The sequence below is a fragment of the Trichechus manatus genome, unplaced genomic scaffold, assembly GCF_000243295.1.
Source record: "Trichechus manatus latirostris isolate Lorelei unplaced genomic scaffold, TriManLat1.0 scaffold00080, whole genome shotgun sequence".
Classification (NCBI taxonomy): Eukaryota; Metazoa; Chordata; class Mammalia; order Sirenia; family Trichechidae; genus Trichechus; species Trichechus manatus.
Window position 1 is genome coordinate 1,662,928 of NW_004444016.1, and position 23,754 is coordinate 1,686,681.

Here is a 23,754-nt window from a genome sequence, read left to right on the forward strand (position 1 = left end):
CAGTTATGCCAGCACCATTTGTTAAAGAGACTGTCTTTTCCCCAATTAATGGACTTTGGGCCTTTGTCAAATATCAGCTGCTCATAGGTGGATGAATCTACATCTGGATTCTCAACTTTGTTCCATTGGTCTATGTATCTGTTGTTGTACCAGTACCAGGCTGTTTTGACTACCATGGTAGTATAACAGCATCTAAAATCAGGTAGTGTGAGGCCTCCCATTTTGTTGTTCTTCTTCAGTAATGCTTTACTTATCCGAGGCCTCTTCCCTTTCCATATGAAGTTGGTGATTTGTTTCTCCATCTCATTAAAAAATGCCATTGGAATATGGATCGGGATTGCATTGTATCTGTAGATTGCTTTGGGTAGAATTGACATTTTCACAATGTTAAGTCTTCCTATCTATGAGCAAGGCATGTTTTTCCATTTATAGAGGTGAATGAGACCACTATTATAAGAACTCAAGAAAAGGTTTAAAACACAGAAGAAAACATTATTTGATAGTTATGAGGGTGGGGAGGGAGGGCGAGGGGAATTCACTAACTAGATAGTAGAGAAGAATCATCTTGGGTGAAGGGAAGGACAACACACAATACAGGGGAAGTCAGCACAACAGACTAAACTGGAAGAAGTTTCCTGGACACAACCAAGCACTTCAAGGGACAGAGTAGCAGGGGCTGGAGTCTAGGTCAATTGGCATCAAAAAGTTTTTAAAGGAAATGTTCTGCATCCCACTTTGGTGAGTGGTGTCTGGGGTCTTAAAAGCTAGTGAGCGGCCATCTAAAATGCATCAATTGGTCCCAACCCACCTGGAGCAAAGGCGAATGAAGAACACCAAAGACACAAGGAAAATATTAGCCCAAGAGACAAAAAGGCCACATAAGCCAGAGATTCCATCAGCCTGAGACCAGAAGAACTAGATGATGCCCGGCTACCACCAATGATCACCCTGACAGGGAACACAACAGACAGTCCCTGATGGAACAGGAGAAAAATGTGGAGCAGAACTCAAGTTCATGTAAAAACGACTAGACTTAATGGTCTGACAGAAACTGGAGGAACCCTCGAAGCCATCGCCCTCAGATGCTCTGTTAACCCAGAACTAAAAACGTTCCCGAAGCCCACTCTTCAGACTATAAAACATAAAATAATACTTGTGAGGAGTGTGCTTCTTGGTTCAAGCAGATACATGAGACCAAATGGGTGGCTCCTGTCTGGAGGCAGAATGAGAAGGTAGGAAGGGCCAGGAGCTGGTTAGAGGGACACAGGAAACCTGGGGTGAAAAAGGGGAGTGTGCTGTCACATTGTGGGGATTGCAACTTATGTCACATAACAATACATGTATAAATTTTTGTATAAGAAATTAATTTGAGCTGTAAACTTTCACCTAAAGCACAGTAAAAGAATAAAATTTAATAAATTGGCTTTGATGATGCTAGATTCAAAAGAAATCAAGTTGAGACCAAGTTGGTAATTTAAAAATAATAAAATTATGACATAATATTATGCACTTGTTGCTTAATATCAGGCAAACATCACTGACATATAAATTTTAACCTAAAGAAGATTTGGCACTTCTCTTGATTTGTCAACAGGTTTCACGTAACTCAAAACATATTAAATAAATCTTTTTTTTTTTAATTTTAGCATTTTTCCTTTTATAAAATGGAACAAATCTTTTGTGGCTTTCCACGAAGGTTGAAAGTTATCAAGAGTTTATCATAGGTCACTGAGGAACAATACTTGAATTATTTAACTAAAGATCTTAAAGGTAAAAACCTTAGCACTTTCTAAAGTCATGCAGCTTGGTTTTTGACTCAGGAATTTATTCTGTCAAACCCTTGCCTTCGAGGCAGATTGCAGAAAGAATAAAATTAACTTTTCAACACAATACCAAAAAACAAAACAAAACCCGTTGCCATCAAGTCGATTCCAACTCATAGCAGCACTATCGGATGGAGTAGAACTGTCCCATAGGGTTTCCAAGGAGCAACTGGTGGATTTGAACTGCCGAGCATTTGGTTAGCAGCCAGGCTCTTAAACACTGAGCCACCAGGACACCTTCAACCCAGTAATCAAAGAAAATTTCGTTATCTCAACAGGAAGAACACTAATTCTTTGTTTTATACACTATTTAACATTAAAGTTCTTAAAAATTCTCTTATTTCTTATAGCACAACCCTTCAAGTGGCAAAAATGAATACACTTTTTACCAGACTCATAAATATGTATCTTTTCTCTGTGGCATAAAAGGTAAGAGCCTATGAACTTCAATTATAATAAATATCCATTAACTCAATCTGCATCAGTAAGTTGCCCAGAAATCTTAGAAATCATGGTTGAAGTTTGTCTAAATAGTCTATATTTCCATTCAAATTTTTACATTTCTTGTATTTTCTCAATCTAGCCTTAGATTTTTCCACTTTACTGAGACAGCATTTTACTTATTTTAGACCTCATTAATGTCTACATTATTTAGCTAATTTTATTTTGTCTTAAAAAGATTTTCACCTGTTTGGGAGGGGTTTTTTGTTGTGTTTTGTTTTGTTTTAAACCTTCTCTGGAGTATTGTGGGTCTTACAGGCTTATTATTAAGAAAGAATCAGTTAATCTAAATTCACTTACACATGTTTAAGTTGGCCCAGATAATTTAAAAGAGGAAAGATATAGCTAAATTATATTCCTTCTAATTTTTATTATTCTCTTGGTAAGCAGTTTAATGTCTTTCCTTTTCACTAATAAAAATTACTCCCTTTCTTTAAATAAAACACATTTCATATAATATCTAGCTTAAGTTACTTAGAAAGATTTTGCTTTCAAGGTTAACATTAACATAAAAATCTTTATCAGAACAAATTTATTACCATTAATTCCTGGAAATATTAGGACTAATTTGTATAAGTGCTTATTTATCATAAACTGATCAGAGTAAGTTCTTTGAAGGGATATTATAATCTAATTCAATAATATCATCCGGTGGTAGGAAATTTTTATAACCCTGTCTTTAGCATGCTTTAGAGAATCCTTTAAAGAAGCAATTTAGAATAATTTGTCCTTTTTGGTGCTTCTTCCAAATAGACTATATCAAGTTTTCTCAGTGTAGCTGCTGAAAGTCCAACTCATAAAACAGGCACAAGAAGGAGTTTTTCTTGAAAGAGAAAAAAAAAATTAAGACTTAAAATACTACGTTGCCAGTCACAGCTTCCTGAAACAAGACAGGAACTCAGACACAAAATGAGACTAGAGGCAATCCCTCAGAACAAAATGAAATAGAAAAACCACTTAAACTCACCAGTGTATGAGCCCACCTCAAAAACCAGGCTTAAACAATACCACATAACACAAGCAACTCAGTTTCTTAAAATGTATACAGCAATTCTTTGGTAATATTGACTTAGAAAAATGTAATAGATAAACTAATTAATTTATCAGGGTCTCAGATGGAGAGATTTTTTTCAGACCATTTGACTGAAACTGAGCATTAAACAAAAGTTTTCAAAAAATACGATGCAAGTTGGAACTTATTTTCCCAAAGTGATCAATGAAATTCTAAATTACTTCAAGTATATCCAGCTTATATTATTTTTTAAACATGAACCCCAAACCAGCATCCCAGTAGGAGGGATCCAGGCTCATTTATCAAGGTTTATTATCTTAGGTTGAAACTTTGGTTTCTTTTTTTTTTTTTAACCTAATTCATTCTGCCAGCTAGAGACCTAGTTTCTTACTTTGTTTGGTCAGTTTAGAAATTGTATCCTACAGGGAAGCAATCTTGCTATCTTCATGTCTTTTGGAGGCCTCTAGGTACCTATCAAAATAGGTATCCTATTGAGGTCAGCATCTGAGGTTTGGAGGCAATCCCAGATGTCCTGCCACAAGGCTTTCCCCACACAGGAGTTTACCCATTATTGTCCATTGCTCTTTGTGCCCTTGGCCTATCCACATAGCCCACAAGCTACCACCCAACTGTCTGTACACAGGGTTAAGGGCCAGGGTTCATGAGTGATGACCTTCCATACAGCCCTTAATTAGGCCCACCAACTGCTTTGCCCTGAGCCAGTTTCAAACCAAATGGTATCAGTAGAGGCTTGTGTACAGCCACCACCATCCACAGTTGTGGCATACCTCAGCTAAAGTCATCTGTGTACCAGGCATCTACTAGCGATAAGCCTTCCCCTCTCTTGGAGGAGAGAGGAGGTGGCTGTGGTGGTGCACTGGCCTGTGCTGTGGTGTCATCTTGATACGTCACTGGACCAAGTACAGCCTGTAACTCTTGGGACAATGGACTGGCAGAAAGCACATTGCACTGTTGCTGTTATGCATGCCATTTGGTGAGAGTAGCTGTCTGGGCAATAGCTGATGATGGCTTGGAAAACAGCCTGTTAACCCATTCATTTATGGACATAGCTGTGCTAAGGGTGACAGCTGTTGATGGCTCTACCTGGCAGAGAGCATCATAGGCCACTAACAATTGCTTCTCCACAGGACTGTGTAGATTTTCTGCCCCCATCCACAGTTGAGGCCAAAGACCTAGGGAGACTTTAGCTCCATCCTGATCTTGCTACAAGGCCCAGCCAAAGCCATCCTCGGTGCTGCTCGTGTCTAACCTGAAGGGTAATCCTCCCCCATGTTGTGCCCAGTGCTTTCACTTGTGCAACCAACACCTTTGCTTTCTCTAAAGCTTGCTGCTGTTCATTACTTCAATCCCAAGAGGCACCCTTTTTTACCAGTTGATAGAGTGGTCTCAAGCACTGGGCCAAGTTGTGAATAAAATACACTCCAATACCCCCAAAAGACCCACGAAGACTTGCACTTCCTTTGGCATCCTGGGGTGAGGTAAGCTTGTATCTTATCGACTATGACTTCAGGCAACACACGGGTCTTACCTGACCAGACGACCCCTAGGAGTTTTACCGATGTTCCCAGCCCCTGCAACTTGTGGGGATTCACGGCCGATTCTCTCCCCATAGGTGGATGATTAGGGTGTCTAGATTCTCCTGTAACAGAGAACATCTCCAGCAGTTAACATTATGTCATCAGTGTAATGTGTTGTAGAGAAAAACTTGAACACTGTTTCAAGTTAAAACAGAGGTTTATTAAGGGTTTAAAACAATTGCAATTGGAGAACTACATAGCCCATAGAAAATGGAACAAGGTAGTCCTGGTGCAGTTTTGTTATACAAGTATTCTTATGGGGTAAAAAGAGGAACCAAACCATAGGGAGGGCAAATCAATGAATACTGTAATAATCACACTCTGATTGGTTACTGATTACTGATAGTATAGTTAACGATTACAGATAGTTTCACAGGATGCTTACATCATGGTCACAAGATGCTTACATGTATTTTCTTTGTTTATCTTGCAAAAATACCTTGTTGGCAACAGCACCCAGACAGCACTCTTTCTGAGTATGCGTATTTTGAGGAGTGCAGATGGTCACTTGGTTAAGATCCCTCAAGGCATATGGTTTCACATTCTGGTTTTGACCACTGAGGAAAAGCATGTTTTTCTCAAAAAACATAGCTATTAGTCTAGAATTCAGATTATTATTAGATAGCATGGTCAACATATTATGCCTCTGTCTCACTGACTACACTGAAAGTTGTCTTTTCCTGAGACGTTTTCCTCCTTTTGTTCAAAGATCTCATGGAGCATCTTTTGATCACTGATGAATTGAGTAGTCTCTTTCATATGGACACTCTTGCTAATATTGTTTACTTTAGTGACTGCTTGAATTGTCAAACATTTAAGACCTCAGATACCACACTGCATTTGTGACCAAGCACCACTGAGTGTTTCCCTTTTACCTTGACATAGTGTAGTTCTCCTCTTCTGGCCAGGCTGGCCTCATGTCGCTTACAAAGGAGTAACTCACTTCTGCAAGGTTTCTCTAGCTTCACCATGCTTTAGAGGGAGACACTCTGGTGGGCCTCAAAAGGGGGAGAGAAAGAGGTGACAGTGTCAGGTACAATGGATCAGAAGCACAAAAGGCTGACTTGTTGTTTCAGTCCCTCAAATGGGGATTCATCAAGGTCACCACTGACCTGGATGGTTTCTCTATGCCGTATCTTTTTCATGGGCAGCATGTTCGTTCTTGAGGCCAGAACACGAGTGGTAAATTTATGTAACATTTAACAGTGTCTGTTATGATGACAACGACCATTAACATCATAATTCTAACAAATAAAATTGTCTCTAAAAGTGATGTTTATAAAAAGAGGTCTGAGTTTACAAGAGAAAAAAAGTCAAAACGGGATTTATGCTAAAATTGCTATTTGATAATGGTAAAAAAGAAGGTTTGATAACAAAAAGGAAATCTCAAGTATTTTAACAGCTCATAGCTGAAACATCTAAATCATCTAGAAATTTTTAGCAATAGGTATAACTGTCATCATGGAGTATAAGACAAATAAGGTAGTTTATCTGTTCAATTAACAATACGCAAATGCACTAGGCAGCATTAACTTCTATCATTTACATGGGAAAAACATATCAAAACATGGAATAACTTGAAGTTTTTGGAGTAAAGCAACTAAAAGCAATATAGTGAATGAAGCAAATAGAAGAGCAAAGAAATTAATGTAAGTAAACTTCATCTAGTTCGATTTAAATATTTTTTTAGTTTACTTAGTCCCATGTAGATAATTTTCATTTCATGCTATTCTGGATCAGCCACAGTCTGTGAATGCTCAGCTTCTACATTAGAGTTCTGGAAATTGTGATTCAGTATAGTCACAATCCTTCTCATGAGTGCAAAAGATTTCACCTTTTTGTTGAGATATTTTGGTCAAACGTTTTCAGCAATTCAGCAAAGTAAAAACTTATCTGCAGATGACAAAACTTAATACGGACATAATTAACTTATAATAATAATAATTCTTAAAAGTGAAAAGCCTGGTAGAAATTAATTAAAAAGATTATGCAAAGCCAAATAAAGTCAGTTTTAAAAACTTCAGACAAAAGTATCTCTAAATATAATGATTAACCTTATTTTCAAAAGAGCTTCAGATATAATACATAATTATCTTGAGATATAATACTATATAGTCAGGATATAAAAAGAATATACCAAGATTATCAAGTCTCTAAATATCTGAATAGTAGTAAAAAAAATTCATGGGTAAATGATCTGAATTCTCCAGTCAAGCCATTGACTTTGATGATGCTAGACTGAAAAAAATAAAGTTGCAACTAAGTTAGCAATTAAAATAATAAAATTATGACCTAATATTATGTGTTTGCAATCTAGTATTAGGCATATATTACTAACATATAAATTCTAATTTAAAGAAAATTTGGTATTTTTCTCGATTTGACAACATGTTTCATAAAATTCATAACATTTTAAATAAATCCTTTAAGCTTTTTATGAAGTTTTAAAGTTGTCGGAAGTTTATCGCAGATTATTGAGAAACAATACTTAAATTATTTAAAGCAAAAATTTTAAAGGTAAAAGCCTTAGTCCCCTAAAAACTATGAGACTTTATTAGGAACCTTAATTTAATGAAGATGAACTCTTCTTTGAAGCAGATTGTATAAAGAAGAAAATTAACCCCTTAACTTAGTAACTAAGGAAGATTTTGTTATTTTAATTATGAGAAATTCAATTCTTTGTTTTACATGCTATTTGACATTGACAGTGCTTAAGATTTTTTTCAAATTTACCTACTAAACCTTTTGTTGTAATAAATAAGAACTTTAGGCATTTTAAATAAATTTCTTTTTAAAAATTTTCTTCTAGCTGTTCATTGTTAGAAAAGTAAAAGTTAAACTTTTTTTAATTAGCAAAGTGAATTTATTTTTTTCATTTTTTGAAAACAGAGAACTTATAATTTGACAAGTGCTTATTTATCATCAAACCAACTGGAAACATCATAACTTAAATTCAATACTATCTAGAGGTAGAAAACTGTTACCTTCTCTTTTGCATGTTTTATAGAATCTGGTAAAGAGAGGTTTTGTAAAGAGATGGTTTTGGAATAAGTTAAAGGCTTGGTTGTACCAAACAAACAATTTATCTTCTTCTGTGCACTTTTATATAGACTATTGTGTAGCTACCATAGTCCCAATGCATGGCTTTTAAGACAAGATCAAACTTAGACATAAGACAAGAATTATATAAATTAATACTATTATTTGTTGAGAATCAAGAAGTACAATATAAATTTCATGAAATTATTTAAGGCAAATCTGGAAAACAAAGAACTACAGACATTTATTGATAAACAGATATTTACCAATAAGCAACATGGTGGGCTGAGTTTTGAAAAAAAAGGAGAACAAAGGTCTGTATACAGAAAACAACTTCCTATTCTTCTTAAATTTTATAAATTTTTCTTTAAACTGTAGATGGTAATTTAATTTGAATCATTTATTTCCTCATTTTCATGGTAGATTAAAGAGCTTGGGCTACCTATGAAACTGTTTTGAGAAACCATGAGTGTTTGGAGGGTAGATGGAGTTGTTTCTAATTAATGACTCTCCTTTTTATAGTTTTAATGTTATTAAAGGAGAAGTCTCTGTTAATTCTCTGGAGGTTGTTTATGCTGGTGGTTGCTGGCCTCCTGTGGGCAGTAGAGAGTTGAATTTGTTCCTATTCTCTCTTTTTTTTTTTAACTCAAAACATTTTTTCTAAGATGACCTAGTTTTTACAATAAACACAAACAATAAATTTGCAGTCTAAAAGATTGTTGGGTTGTATTTGAAGTTGTTGGAGTTGCAAAGCCATGAGTTTATCTGGTTGTATTTGTAAGACTTTTTGTGTAAATTGTTCCTTCTGTTTGTTTTTTAATTTATAATAATCTTTTTTTTTTCTAATACCTAGGTTCTGATTTAGGAGATAATATTGGAGACATTATTCCTTGTCCTAGATTGTGACCCAGCTGGAGCTGAACTCACAAGAACCCACAAGGACTCACAAGGACACACCAACTGTGTGACCCCAACACCTCGCAGCATGTTTTCTCCTTCTCAAAATGGGCCATTGAGAGCTTGACATAACTAATGCCATAATGATACTCTAAGTAACCTATAAGTTTTTTTTTTTTTTGCTTGATATTTTGTACACTCTCACTTTCAATGTCCTTTTTTAATCACACCAGCTGCACTAGCCTCTTTCCAAAGGGGTGTGGGGCCTTCTCAGCTCTTGCGGCCTTGGTCTCCCTCCTTTTCTTTGTTCTCTTTGGGGATGCCCTTCAGCCTGCAAGACAGCAGCTGCCTGGCACTTTTGGTCTGCAACTTTCTTTCTTGATCCTTATCTCGGTCAGAGTAAACTTGGCAGGCCAGTTCCACTAGCCAAGAGATTTTTATGTAAGTATTTTTGCCTGTTACAAACATAAAGATTAGAGTCCAGATGTCCGGCATGCCTATCTTTAGTTTAATAGTTTCTTGTGGTTGTTTTGTGATGTACACTCATGTGAGCATCTGTGGGCTACATGTCTGAAGACACTAGGTAATCCTTGCCAAAATGATATATTAGCTCTGATGTAGAAAGTGCCTTTTGGGACTCCATGAAGACAGCTAATGTTGCTGTCGGACTTCTGGTTAGTGTCACCTCCTAATAAACTTTCTCTCGCTTTCTGACTTGGAGTACATTTCATCGGCTCAACTGCTCTGGGGCACGGACCCCAACTGGGTAACAACTGGGCCCTGAGGTATAAAGACAATAGCTAGGACAACCTTGGAAAACATCTTTTAGGGAATCTTTCACATAAACAAATCATAAAACGCACAAAAGACCCACAGACTTTCCACTCTTATCTTTTTTTTTGTAGTCTTTAGTGAATAGTGAGATTTGTTAGACCAATGAAGACCCTCCTCACTGTTGTTACTGACACCTGTACCAAACATTAAGAAAGACAATTCAAAATGTAGATCACAGCGACTTAACAGTTTTTAGCCTATCTGTGAAAAGGTGAAGATTTCAGTGATTTTACCCATTTGCAATGTTAATATATACTGATGATTCTGTAACGTTCTTTGGATTCAGGCAGACACGGCTCTAGCAGCATGCTTGTCTGTTTCCCGCTTGCCTTTTTGAATATAAGCTGAATAAAACTTTCTTTTTGCTTTACTATACTTTGTGATGTTTTTACCCTACAACAGTTCCTTTTAATAGTTGTAAGTACCAAGAAGCAGAAGATTAGGTGGAAACTCATTTTCTCAAAGTGATTACTAAAGTTTTAAATTATTTCCAAACACACTCAATCAGCAGCATTTAGAATAGTTATCAACTAAGTATACTCAAAAACAGGACAGAACAATAACCCTAAATACCTTAGCCTTGAAAACTTTAGTTTTGAAAACTTAGTTTTCAGTGTTGTAGGGGGAAAATATCACAAAGTTTAGTAAAGTAAAAAGAAAGTTTTATTTGGCATATATTCAAAAGGACAAAAGTGGGAAAACGGACAAACATGCTGCCACAGCCATGTCTGCCCAAGTCCAAAGAATATCACAGAATAGGCAAGAATGGGAAAACGGACAAGCATGCTGCCACAGCCATGTCTGCCCAAGTCCAAAGAATATTACAGAATAGGCAAGAATGGGAAAATGGACAAGCATGCTGCCACAGCCATGTTTGCCCGAGTCCAAAGAAGGTTACAGAATCATCAGTATATATCAACATCACAAAATGGGTAGAATCATTGAAATCGTCATCTTTTCACTGATTGGCTAGAAATTGTAACCTTACATTTTAAATCATCTTTCTTAACAGTCATTGGTATGGGTTTCAGTAACAAAAGTCAAGAGGGTCTTCATTGGTCCAACAAATTCATATTCACTAAACGCTAATAGAAAAAGATAAGAGTGGAAAGTCTTTTGTGTTCTGTTTGATGGGATTTATGTGAAAGTTTCCCTAAAAGATATTTTCCAAGATTATCTTAGCTATTGTCTTTATACCTCAGGGCCCAGTTAATGTGTCCTTGAGAGTCCTTGTGAGCCCTTGTGAGCCCAGCTCCAGCTGGGTCACATTCTGTATGCTCAAGGAGAGGGAATAATAACTCCAATATTATTTCCTAAATCATTAGTCATCTAGTTTTGAAGGCTTAGCAGTTCAGAATCAAGTTTACAGAAAGAGGGTCTGTCTCTGAAGGGCAGAAAGCAGAACTTCTGCCAATAAAACAGAAAGAGGAAGTGTCTCTGAGAAACAAAAAGAGAAACTGTACTTGGGAAGGCAGGAGGAGCAGTTGTAGAGTTCTAACAGGTTTAAACAAATATTATCTTAATATTTTTTAAAAGTCCTAAAATACTAATTAAAACTATTAAAGGCTCGAGCTTGTTTAAAGTTTAGGACTTTCAGACTTAAAAATCCTAGCAGGGACTGTAAATAATCAACCATTAATTAATCAGTTAAACCAACCAACCAATCAACATCTTATTACATTAATCAATTAATAAATCAATTAATTAATAATAGTCTCAACTGTTTATGGAGTCTGAGATTCTACAAGCTCAAAAACTCTCAGGAGAGACAATACTTGATTGCTGTTACTAATGAAGATAAGATTTATACAAGTAATACTGGGGATGTCTCCCCTGGACAAAACAAAACTGAACAAACACAAATTCTTGGAGGATTAAAACACAAAAAAATGTGAAATTCGACCAGAGAAGTTACTTACCTGTTTGCTGTTTTTGTGGATGCATTCTTGAAGATTCTCGAGGATGTTAAAACTTGCTCTCTCAGCGATTTAAAAGGTGCATGAAAAAAAAAATCTATGTACTTAGAGAAATGAAAGTAACTTTTTAGCAAATGACGTCAATAGGACAAAAAGAATTCAGTGCTACAGAATTTGGATAGATGAGATTAGTCAAGACCTGTAATTGCATTCAGGAATGCGCCCCAGCACCTAGGATTAAAAAAAAACAACAACCAAAACCCTTGCCGTTGAGTCAATTCTGACTCACAGCGACCCTATAGGACAGGGTAGAACTGCCCGGTAGGGTTTTCAAGGAGCAGCTGTGACCTTCTGGTTAACAGCTGAGGTCTTAACCAAGAAGCCAGCAGGGCCTCTTCAACCCCACTCCCCCACTAACTCCTACTTAAAAATTTTACATCTCAGCTCAATTGTCACTTTCAACTCTTACCTGAACCACTCCCTCCCCCTACCACCACAAAAGAACTGTTTTAGGTCCTGTGTATCGTGTACTTTACCTTCACTGCAGTTATCACAATTGCTAATTATGTATTCATTTGGGTGAACATTTGATAAATATCTACACACCCCTTTGGCTGTTTCCCAATATCATCACATGCATGGCATACATAAGTATGCTACTCAAGAAATGTCTGTGAAATGGGTGACCTCAGAGCTACCCATCTTGGTGGAAACCACACAGAAACAATAGATGTGAATAACCCAGAGCAGAGATAACAGTAAACGTAGTAAAATAATTAAGAAGTGATGAGTTGTTAATACTGTAACCTTTGTTTTTAATGTATGTAATTGTAAGTTTATATAATTTTTAATAGCTTTTAATAATGGCTGTATTTAACATTAAATTCCTGAAAATTTAAAATTGGTTTTCACTGCATCCAGAGTTCCACAGGAACTCTGTTGACCTGTTTCTCATCAGTCTCCCCCTCTACAGGCACTTAGCTTGTAGCTTCCTTTGCTTTGACATATCAGTACAACTCCTCCATCTGCCTTTCGTTCTCCAAAGACTCTTTTGAAATCCTTTCTAGGCTGATGTCTCGTCTCCCATTCTCTTTACCCTTGGTGTTCTGGCATTACTTATTCTTTAATTGTCAAATTAATGGGTATCTTAGTTACCTAGGGCTGTTGTAACACAAATACCACAAGTGTGTGGCTTTAAAGAACAGAAATTTAATCCCTCACAGTTCTGGAGGCTAAAAGTCCAAATCAAAGTCTCAGCCTTATTGAATCCTTCCTTGTTGGTAGCCCCAGATGTTCCTTGGTTCCTTGGCTTATAGCAATCCTTACATGGCCTCTGTCTTCCCCCATAAGTGTCTCTGTGTCCATTCTGCGCTTTTTATAACTCCCATTCTCATTGCCGTTGAGTCGATTCTAAATCATAGTGACCTTGTAGGACAGAGTAGAACTGCCCATAGGGTGTCCAAGGCTGTAATCTTTACAGAAGCAGACTGCCACATCTTTGTCCTATGGAGTGGCTGGTGGATTTGAACTGCTGACCTCTCAATTAGCAGCCGAATGCTAAACCAGTGCACCACCATGGCTTCTTTTTTATAACTCAGAAGTGATTGAATTTAGAACCTGCCATACTTAGGTATGGTCTAATTAACATAACAAAGAAAACCCTATTTCCAAATAGGACTACATGCACAGGTATAGGGGTTAGGATTCCAACACATATTTTGGAGGAACACAATTCACTCCATAGCAATGGGGTTCCAGACAGGAGAGGTCAGAGTACCATGTTTTAACAGGAAGTCCAACACTGCCCCTGCTTCCTCATCTTCAGCAAAATCCCACTAACAGAAGCATCACTGTGTGTAGCAGGCAAAGGTTTGCACTACTCGGGAGTATTACAACATGGCACAGAGCAGACTGGGCAACCCCCTGAATTAAAAATTAGACATCTGTATTTTAAAATCCCCAAGGCCTTCCCTCTCTGGCTGTCCTTCTCCCTTGAGCCCACTCTTCACCTAGAACCCTTCTGCTAACTTCAGAGCTCCCAAAGCCTTCTCTTCTATACCCACAAGAGAAGCCCCTAGTTCCTATTACTTTATTCGGTGGATAAATTTTGTGCCCTGTATTTGCATTGTCTCCTTCCAGACTAAATAGAGGGACTGACATTTCACAAGTGTTAAAAACCTAAATGTGCAGAAAAACACCAGAAATTAGTGTAACAGAATATATTTACCATAGAAACAAAGAAGGATCTGTAGTTGGAAAATATGGCCTTGGTGAGAGACTATACTGGAGACTGCATGATAGAATTTTGCAAGACCAACAACTTAATCATTGCAAATACTTTTTTTCAACAACAAACTGTGATGATACACGTGGACCTTACCAGACAGAAAACACAGGAATCAAATCGACTATATCTGTGGGAAGAGACAATGGAGAAGCTCAATAACATCGGTCAGAACAAGGCCAAGGGCAGACTGTGGAACAGACCATCAATTGCTCACATGCAAGTTTAACCTGGAGCTGAAGAAAATTAAGACAAGTCCACAAGAACCAAAATATGACCTTGAGTACATTCTGCCTGAAGTTGGAGACCATCTCAAAAATAGATTTGATGCATTGAATACTAATGACCAGATGAGTTGTGGGATGACATCAAGGATATCATACATGAAGAAAGTAAAAGATCATTAAAAAGACAGGAAAGAAAAGACCAAAATGGATGTCAGAAGAGACTCTGACACTTGCTCTTGAATGTAGAGTAGCTAAAGTGAATGGAAGAAATGATGTGAAAGAGCTGAACAGAAGATTTCAAAGGGTGGCTCAAAAAGACAAAGTAAAGTATAATAAAATGTGCAAAGACCTGGAGTTAGAAAACCAAAAGGGAAGAACACGCTTGGCATTTCTTAAGCTGAAAGAACTGAAGAAAAAAGTCAAGCCTCCAGTTGCAATTTTGAAGGATTCCATGGGCAAACTATTGAACAAAACAGGAAGCATCAAAAGGTGGAAGGAATACACAAAGTAACTGTACCAAAAACAATTGGTCAACTTTCAACTATTTCAGGAGGTCACATATGATCAAGAACCGATGGTATTAAAAGAAGAAGTCCAAGCTTCCCTGAAGGCACTGGTGAAAAACAAAGCTCCAGGAACTGATGGAATACCAATTGAGATATTTCAACAAACAGATACAGCGCTGGAGGTGCTCACTCTTCTATGCCAAAAAATTTGGAAGACATCAACCCAGCCAACGGGCTGGAAGAGATCCATATTTGCGCCCATTCCAAAGAAAGGTGACCCAACAGAATGCAGAAATTATTGAACAATATCACTAATATCACACACAAGTAAAATGTTGCTGAAGATCATTCAAAAATGGTTGCAGCTGTACACTGACAGGGAACTGCCAGAAATTCAAACCGGATTCAGAAGAGGACATGGAACGAGGGATATCATTGCTAATGTCAATAGATCTCAGCTGAAAGCAGAGAGTGCCAGAAAGATGTTTACCTGTGTTTTATTGACTATGCAAAGGCATTCAACTGTGTGGATCATAACAAATTACGGATAACATTGAGAAGAATGGGAATTCCAGAACATTTAATTGTGCTCATGAGGAACCTGTATATAGACCATGAGGCAGTCATTCGAACCAAAAGAGGGAATACTGCATGGCTGAAAGTCGGGAAAGGTGTGCATCAGGGCTGTATCCTTTCACCATACTTAGTCTGTACACCGAGCAAATAATCTGAGAAGCTGGACTGTATGAAGAAGAACGCGACATCAGGATTGGAGGAAGACTCAATAACAACCTGCGATATGCAGATGACACAACCTTGCTTGCTGAAAGTGAAGACGACTTGAAGCACTTACTGATGAAGATCAAAGACTACAGCCTTCAGTGTGAATTACACCTCAACATAAAACAAAAATCCTCACAACTGGACCAATAAGCAATATCATAATAAACGGAGAAAATATTGAAGTATTGTAAAGGACTTCATTTTACTTGGATCCACAATCAACATCCATAGAAGCAGCAGTCAAGAAATCAAACGATGTATTGCATTGGGCAAATCTGTTGCAAAAGACCTCTTTAAAGTGTTAAAAAGCAAAGATGTCACTTTGAGGACTAAGGTGCGCCTGACCCAAGCCATGGTATTTTCAATCGCTTCATATGCATGTGAAAACTGGACAATGAATGAGGAAGACTGAAGAAGAATTGATGCCTTAGAATTATGATGTTGGTGAAGAATACTGAATATACCATGGATTGCCAGAAGAATGAACAAGTCTGTCATGGAAGAAGTACAGCCAGAGTGCTCCTTGGAAGTGAAGTTGGTGACACTTTCTCATGTACTTTGGACATGATGTCCCTGGAGAAGGACATCATGCTTGGTAAGGTAGAGGGTCAGTGAAAAAAAGGAAGACCCTCGATGAGATGGATTGACACTGTGGCTGCAACAAGGGGCTCAAACATAGCAACTGTTTTGAGGATGGCACAGGACCGGGCAGTGTTTCGTCTTATTGTGCATAGGTCACTATAAGTCAGAACCGACTCTAGGGCACCTAGCAACAACACTCTGCCGTTCTGATCATTATTTAAAATGAGATCTATGATCACATTACGCTTGGTGAGTGTTTCTTCTGCATAGACTTCCAATAGTAACAGTTGCCATTGTATGCAATGCTTCTGCCAAAACTACCATACATGGACTTACAGATGCCTTATCCACCATCATAGTACCCCACACAGCATTGCCTTGGATCAAAGAATTCACTTCACAGCAAACGAAGTACGGCAGTGGGCCCATGCTCATGGAATTCACTGGTCTTACCATGGTCCCCATCATTCTGAAACAGCTGGCTTGATATAAAGATGGAATGGCCTTCTAAAGACACAATTATGGTGCCAGCTAGGTGGCAATTCCTTACAGCGTTGGGGCAATGTCCTCCAGGAGGCTTCATATGCTCTAAACCAGCATCCAGTGTATGGTGCTTTTTCTCTCATAGCCAGGATTCACATGTCCAGGAATCAAGGGGTGGAAATGGAAGTGGTACCATTCACTGTTACCCCTAATTACCCACTCACAAAAATTTTGCTTTCTGCTCTATGGGCCTAGAGGCCTTAGTTACAAAGGGAAAAATACTCCCACCTGGAGACACAACACTGATTCCTTTGAACTGGAAATTAAGAATGCCACCTGGCCACTTTGGGCTCCTCATGCCTCTGGATCAACAGGCAAAGAAGGGAGTTACCATATTGGCTGGTGTGACTGATCCTGATTACCAAGGGGAAATAGGATTGATATTACATAATGGTGGTTAAAGAAGAGTGTGTCTGGAATACAGGAGATCCCTTAGGGTGTCTCTTAGTACTACCATACTCTGTGATTAAAGTCAATGGAAAAACTACAGCAATCCAATTCTGACATGACTACTAATGGCCCAGACACTTCAGGAATGAAAGTTTGGTTTACCCCATGTTATGGATTGAATCATGTCCCCCAAAAATGTGTGTCAACTTGGCTAGGCCATGATTCCCAATATTGTGTGATTGTCCACCATTTTGTCATCTGATGTGATTTTCCTGTAGGTTGTAAATCCTGCCTCTATGATGTTAATAAGGCAGAATTAGAGGCAGTTACTTTAATGAGGCAGAACTCAATCTACAAGGTTAGATTTTGTCTTAAGTCAATCTCTTTTGAGATATAAAAGAGAGACGCGAACAGAGAGTCAGGGGAACCTCATACCACCAAGAAACAAGAACTTGGAGAACAGCACGTCCTTTGGACCCGGGGTCCCTGCACTGAGAAGCTCCTTAACCGGGGAAGATTGTTGAGAAGGACCTTCCCCCAGAGCCAATAGAGAGTGAAAGCCTTCCCCTGGAGCTGGCACTCTGAATTTGGACTTCTAGCCTCCTAAACTGTGAGAGAATAAATTTCTGTTAAAGCTATCCACTTTTGTATTTCTGTTATAGCAGTACTAAGACACCCCACCAGGAAAAGAACCCTGACCAGCTGAGGTGCTAGCTGAGGGTAAAGGGAATATGGAAAGAGTGGTCCAAGAAGGTAGTTCTAAATACCAGCTACAACCAGGTGATTAGTTGCAGAAATGAGGACTGTAATTTTTATGAGCATTTCTTCCTGTTTTGTTATAAGTGTACATGTATAGCAAATATCTTTGTTTTGTTCCCTCATTTAATCCATTACTTATTGTAAAATATAAGATGTAAACAGGGCTGGTGTGTTTTTGATTGTACACATGTTAGTTGTACCATGTTAGATGCAAGTATGACTTTACAATTGTCTTTATTTAGAGATTATGTACAGTTTAAGGAGATGTGTACAGGTGCCAAGTGGTGAAGGGGTGGACTGTGATGGTTAAAGTTATGTGTCAACTTTACTAGGCCATGATTCTCAGTGGTTTGGCAGATGTTGTGTAATCATCCTCCATTTTGTGATCTGATGTGAGCAGCCAAAGGGAAGTTTCCTGGGGTGTGTGCCTGCATCCAATATATATGGATTTTCTGTCAAAGCTCTCTCTCTCTCTCAATACTGCATCCATCTCGTCATCCTCTGATCTCAGTTCTTGGGAGGTGAGCTAGCAGCCTGCTGCCTGACCTACAGATTTTGAATTCACCAACTCTCACAACCCTGTAAGCCAACAGCCTGCTGCCTGACCCACAGATTTGGGACTTTCCAGCCTCCACAATTGCATGAGCCATTTCCTTGAAATAAATCTCTCTATACATATGTTTATATGTATACTTCACCGGTTTTGCTCCTCTAGAGAACTCAGCCTAAGACAATAACTATGCAGACAATGATAAATAGAGATTTCTTCCAGACTCCCCAACTTGAAAGCCGTTGTTGGAATAACTCACCTAAACTGGGCGTAAAATCTGACATTTGGTTAATTACATTCTTCATGTGTGATGTGTGGTGGGTAACATTACTAAATTCATCAGCGATGTAAGTACAGAACTCAGTTTTAGTTATAGCACAAGTTCCTCCGTGGGTGGCAGTGAGGATATCTAAAGCCATTCAGTTTTAAAGGATAATCTTCCTCATTTGGGTCATTTCAGTGTTTAGAGGCAAAATATTGTTAGAACTGTCATTCAAGGCCAATTGAGTTAATTTATTTAGAGTTTCAGTGTGTGCTATAACATGTTCTAACCCAACAGACAGTATGAATAAAGCAGCCAAATGGTCATACCAATGAAAAACAGAACGAATCCATTGGGCTCCAAGGGAAGAGGTACACATGACATGGTCCTTAACCCACGCAAACCCTATAAGACATCTTCCTAGCCATCCAGGGAGCCAAGGCCAAAAGTTTGAGTCACAAACCCATTACGTACCATTGGGAGGTACCAAGAACACGCCAGGCCAATGAGACTGGTTGGTACCATACCAATCAAACTCACATAAGGAAATAATGTGGTGGCAAGCAGTTGGAGGTAACCATACCATTTGACGGACTCTATTAGGAAGCTCTTGTTTGGAATGGTTACATTGTTCCCAACAAAGAGGGGTAATAGTGCTTAAGGAACTGTATCCTGGGGTTAACCATACAAATCCATCCCACAACTGCCAGACAGTACCAAATCGTCTGGTGGTTCTGTTTCTGGGAGCATTTTTTTTAGCAGTTTCTCTGGCCATTTGTATGGTGTAGCTGAGAGAGAAAGTATATCCATGACCAGGTTCATTCAAGGTATGATTTATGGGCCACAAATAAGGATTATTTAGTGTTATGGATAAATTTAGTATGATAGGTTCCTGTCTTTCCTCAAGTATAAACTTAGCAAGAGAGACCTAATCTTTCCCTTGCAGGGGGAAGACCCATCAAGTCCAAAGGAGTTGGACTTGGGCATAAAGCCACAGATCCAGCAATTTGATTTAATGTTTGTGCAAATAAATGAGACCATTGAATAAAAACATTGCTTCTCCAAGGGTGAATATAAGGAATTATTAGAGAAAAATACAGGGAAAAGGAGGTTACTTTCATCAAGGTCAGAAGAAAGGGAAAGGAAAAGGAAAAGAAAAAGAAAGTTTGTTTAGATAGAATCTTGATCCAATGATGTTTGGATAGCTGTCTACATATTAGACATCGTCTGCTTTGGTACGTCCTCAGAGGAGGCAAAGTCAAAGTTCACCAGCAACTTCACTTGTCCAAGGGTTTGGTGGAGCTCTTTTGAGTTGGGGAACGTGTACCCAGGGTTTTACTCCTTCACATTTTACTGTGCCTGGTTGGTAAGCAGGACTTGGTACAGCCATTTCCAGTGAGGTTCCAGAGAGTGTTTCAGTTTGAAGTTTTTCCAATGTACTAGGTCTCCTGGTGCCAATAGAAGGTCTTTTCAAGATTGCACTGATCCTTTTTTTTGGCAAAACTTTGTTCCACCTGTGAGATATAAGCTTGAGAATATGTCATTAAACCTTCATAATAGTTCAGAATATCAGCAATAATTAATCAAGGATCAGTGTAAGTGATGTGACTTAAAAGTAAGGGTTGTCCAGTCACAATTTCATGAGAGTTAATTTATGTTTTCCAAAAGGAGTGGATCTAAGATTGAGTAAAATTAGAGGCAGTACCTTAGGCCATGATAGATGTAAATTTTCAGTTAATTCAGCTAACTATTGTTTTATAATACCATTTTTCTTTCAATCAATCCAGATGATTGAAGGTGACATGGGATGTGCAGATGTTGAGTAATTAGAAGTACTCAGCAAACTTCTTTGATTACTTGTCTGGTGAAATGTGTTCCCTGATCTCTGTGCAGAGCAGTGGTGGTACCCCAAGAAGGAATGATGTCTTCCAAAAAATTTTTTTGCAACAAAAGTGGCATTTGCCCTTCGACAGGGATAAGCTTCAGGTCATTGTGAATACAACACATAAATAAGGACTAAAACATACTTATATGACATAGAGGGAGGGAGTTGAATGAAATCCATCAGTCCAATAGGTGGGGGAAATTGTCCAGGGGAAACCTTTAACAGCTTCTCTGCATTATGTTTGTGGCAAGTTGTGTATGAAGCATAAACTTGTTTAGCAATAAGGCAGAACTTTCCCACCAATGTTCCTCCATTATCTGAATAATTTTGTCCACTGTAAAATGGCTTAGGGAATGTAGAGTACAGACCACGGGAGCTGTTAAATTTTGAGGCAATACTGATTTTCGGTTAGGTCCGACCCAAAAGCCTGATTCCTGATTTAGACAACATCCTTGAGCTTCCCATTATTCCCTTTCAGTGAAAGGAATGAGATTTTGCTTTGTTTTTAATTCTTCAGGAGTGGCAGGGATCACCATATCTGAACTGGCTGCAGCCTTTGCAACTTTATCTGCTAATGCATTCCCTTTATGTTCAATACTTTGTTTAGCAGTGTGGGCTTCAACCTTAATGATAGCTATTTCTTTAAGCAAAAGAAGAGCCTCCAGCAAGTGACTAAGTTAAGTCCAGTTATTTATCTTATGCCCAGATAAGCTTAAGAATCCTTGTTGTTTCCGTAACGTCACAAAGTCATGAACCGTGCCAAAAACACATCTAGAATCTGTACATATGTTAACAGTGAAGTTCTGAGCTAGCTGGCATGCATGGCTTAGAGCTATTCTGCTTCTTGTGCAGAGCTAACCTCCAGTAGAGAGTGCTGTTCCAATATTTCAGTATCAGTAGTAATAGCATACCCAGCCCTATAGTTTGCTAGGGGAGTATAGAGAATGAGATTGGAGTTCATGAGAGGGGTATCCTAGGCATTCATGATGCAGTTCACCTGCATGGGATAAGGGAAGAAAACTAGAGGGTTAAGATAGTGGCATCTGTGAATGTGCAGATGAAGTGAAGAAAGTAAAAGGATCTCATAGGTGGAAAGTCAGCTGGTAGACAGTTGCTGGGTTAAGGCAGAGTTAAGTAAGGCTTCTATGGAATGAGGGATAAGAACTTCCTACTCATTCCCCATCACTATGTCTGCAGCCATCTCTACTAATTTAGTAGTGGCAGCTACCACTCGTAAACAGAGAGGATAGGCTTGAGCCACTGAGTCAAGCTTGAGGCTATAATAACCAATAGGTCTCCTTTGACTTCCATGTTTGAGTCAGAACTCCTAGCGTATTTCCACTCCTTTCATGTATACATAGAGCAAAAAGCTTGTCATAATTAGGGATTCCAAGGATGGGGTTCAGATGTTGTTGTTTAGTTAGGTAACGTCGAGTCAGTTCCGACTGATAGTGACCCTATGTACAACAGAACAAAACACTGCCCAGTCCTGCACCATCCTCACAATCGTTGTTATGCTTGAGCCCATTGTTGCAGCCACTGTGTCAATCCATCTTGTAGAAGGTCTTCCTCTTTTCCACTGACCCTCTACTCTACCAAGCATGACGTGTTCTCCAGGGACTGATCCCTCCTGATAACATGCCCAAAGTATGTGAGACCTGATCTCTCCATCCTTGCTTCTAAGAAGCATTCTGGTTGTACTTCTTCCGAAACAGATTTGTTCATTCTTTTGGCAGTCCATGCTATATTCAATATTCTTCGCCAACATCACAATTCAAAAGCATCAATTCTTCTTTGGTCTTTCTTATTCATCATCCAGCTTTCGCATGCATATGAGGCAATTGAAAACACCATGGCTTGGGTCAGGCTCACCTTAGTCCTTAAAGTGATATTGTCTTAGTTATCTAGTGCTGCCATAACAGAAATACCACAAGAGGATGGTTTTAATGAAGAGAAGTTTATTTCCTCATTGTCAAAGTAGGCTAAAATTCCAAATTCAAGGTGTCAGCTCCAGGGGAAGGCTTTCTCTCTCTCGGCCTTCTCATCAGTGTTCCCCCAGACTAGGAGCTTCTTGGCGCAGGGACCCCGGTCCAAAGGACGCGCTCTGCTCCCAGCACTGCTTTCTTGATGGTATGAGGTCTCCCTGTCTCACTGCTCACTTCTGTCTTTTATATCTCAAGAGATTGCCTCAGGACACAATCCAGTCTCGTAGATCCAGTCCTGCCTTACTAACACAACTGCCACCCATCCTCCCTCATTAACATCATAGAGGCAGGTTTACAACATACAGGAAAATCACACAGTACCAGGAATCATGGCCTAGCCAAATTGATACACACATTTTTTGGGGGACATAATTCAAACCATGACAGATATCTTTGCTTTTTAACACTTTAAAGAGGTCTTTTGCAGCAGATTTGCCCAATGCAATGCGTCTTTTGATTTCTTGACTGCTGCTTCCATGGGTGTTGATTGTGGATTCAAGTAAAATGAAATCCTTGACAACTTCAATCTTTTCTCTGTTTATCATGATGTTGATTATTGGTCCAGTTGTGAGGATTTTTGTTTTCTTTATGTCACGGTGCAATCCATATTGAAGGCTGTGGTCTTTGATCTTCATCAGTAAGTGCTTCAAGTCCTCTTCACTTTCAGCAAGCGAGGTTGTGTCATCTGCATAACACAGGTTGTTAATGAGTCTTCCTCCAATCCTGATGCAGCATTCTTCTTCATACAGTCCAGTTTCTCAGATTATTTGCTCAGCATACAGTTTGAATAAATATGGTGAAAGGATATAACCCTGACACACACCTTTACTGACTTTAAACCATGCAGTATCTTCTTGTTCTGTTCAAAAGACTGCCTCTTGATCTATGCACAGGTTCCTCATGAGCACAGTTAAGTGTTCTGGAATTCCCATTCTTCTCAAATGTTATCCATAATTTGTTATGATCCTCACAGTTGAATGCCTTTGCATAGTCAATAAAACACAGGTAAGCATCTTTCTGATATTCTCTACTTTCAGCCAGGATCCATCTGACATCAGCAATGATATCCCTCATTCCACGTCCTCTTCTGAATCTGGCTTGAATTTCTGGTGGTTCCTTGAGATATACTGCTGCTGCTGCTTTTGAATGATCGTCAGCAAAATTTGACTTGTGTGTGATATTAATGATATTGTTTGATAATTTCTGCACTCGGTTGGATCACTTTTCTTGGGAATAGGCATAAATAGGCACCTCTTCCAGTCAGTTGGCCAGGTAGCTGTCTTCCAAATTTATTGGCATAGACCAGTAAGCACTTCCAGTGCTGTATCATTCAGACAGGGCCCTTTTTAGCTTCTGGAACTTATATTTCCTTTCTTTT

General features: G+C 38.7%; 1 long non-coding RNA gene across 2 annotated transcripts in view; it reads right to left on the reverse strand.

The window, feature by feature from the left end:
- The window catches only part of LOC111821374 (uncharacterized), an 18,127-nt gene extending 6,241 nt beyond the window's left edge, over positions 1 to 11,886 (reverse strand). Inside the window, exons 1-4 of one of the 2 annotated variants that reach the window (XR_002824801.1) lie at positions 11,624 to 11,886; positions 5,810 to 5,932; positions 4,886 to 4,996; positions 1,974 to 3,147 (exon numbers count right to left, since the gene is read on the reverse strand). This is a non-coding gene — a long non-coding RNA (uncharacterized LOC111821374). Of the gene's footprint in view, positions 1 to 1,973; positions 3,148 to 4,885; positions 4,997 to 5,809; positions 5,933 to 11,623 lie in introns of those variants that run through there. The other variant, XR_002824800.1, reaches the window with a different exon arrangement.
- Between the last annotated feature and the right edge of the window lie 11,868 nt (positions 11,887 to 23,754).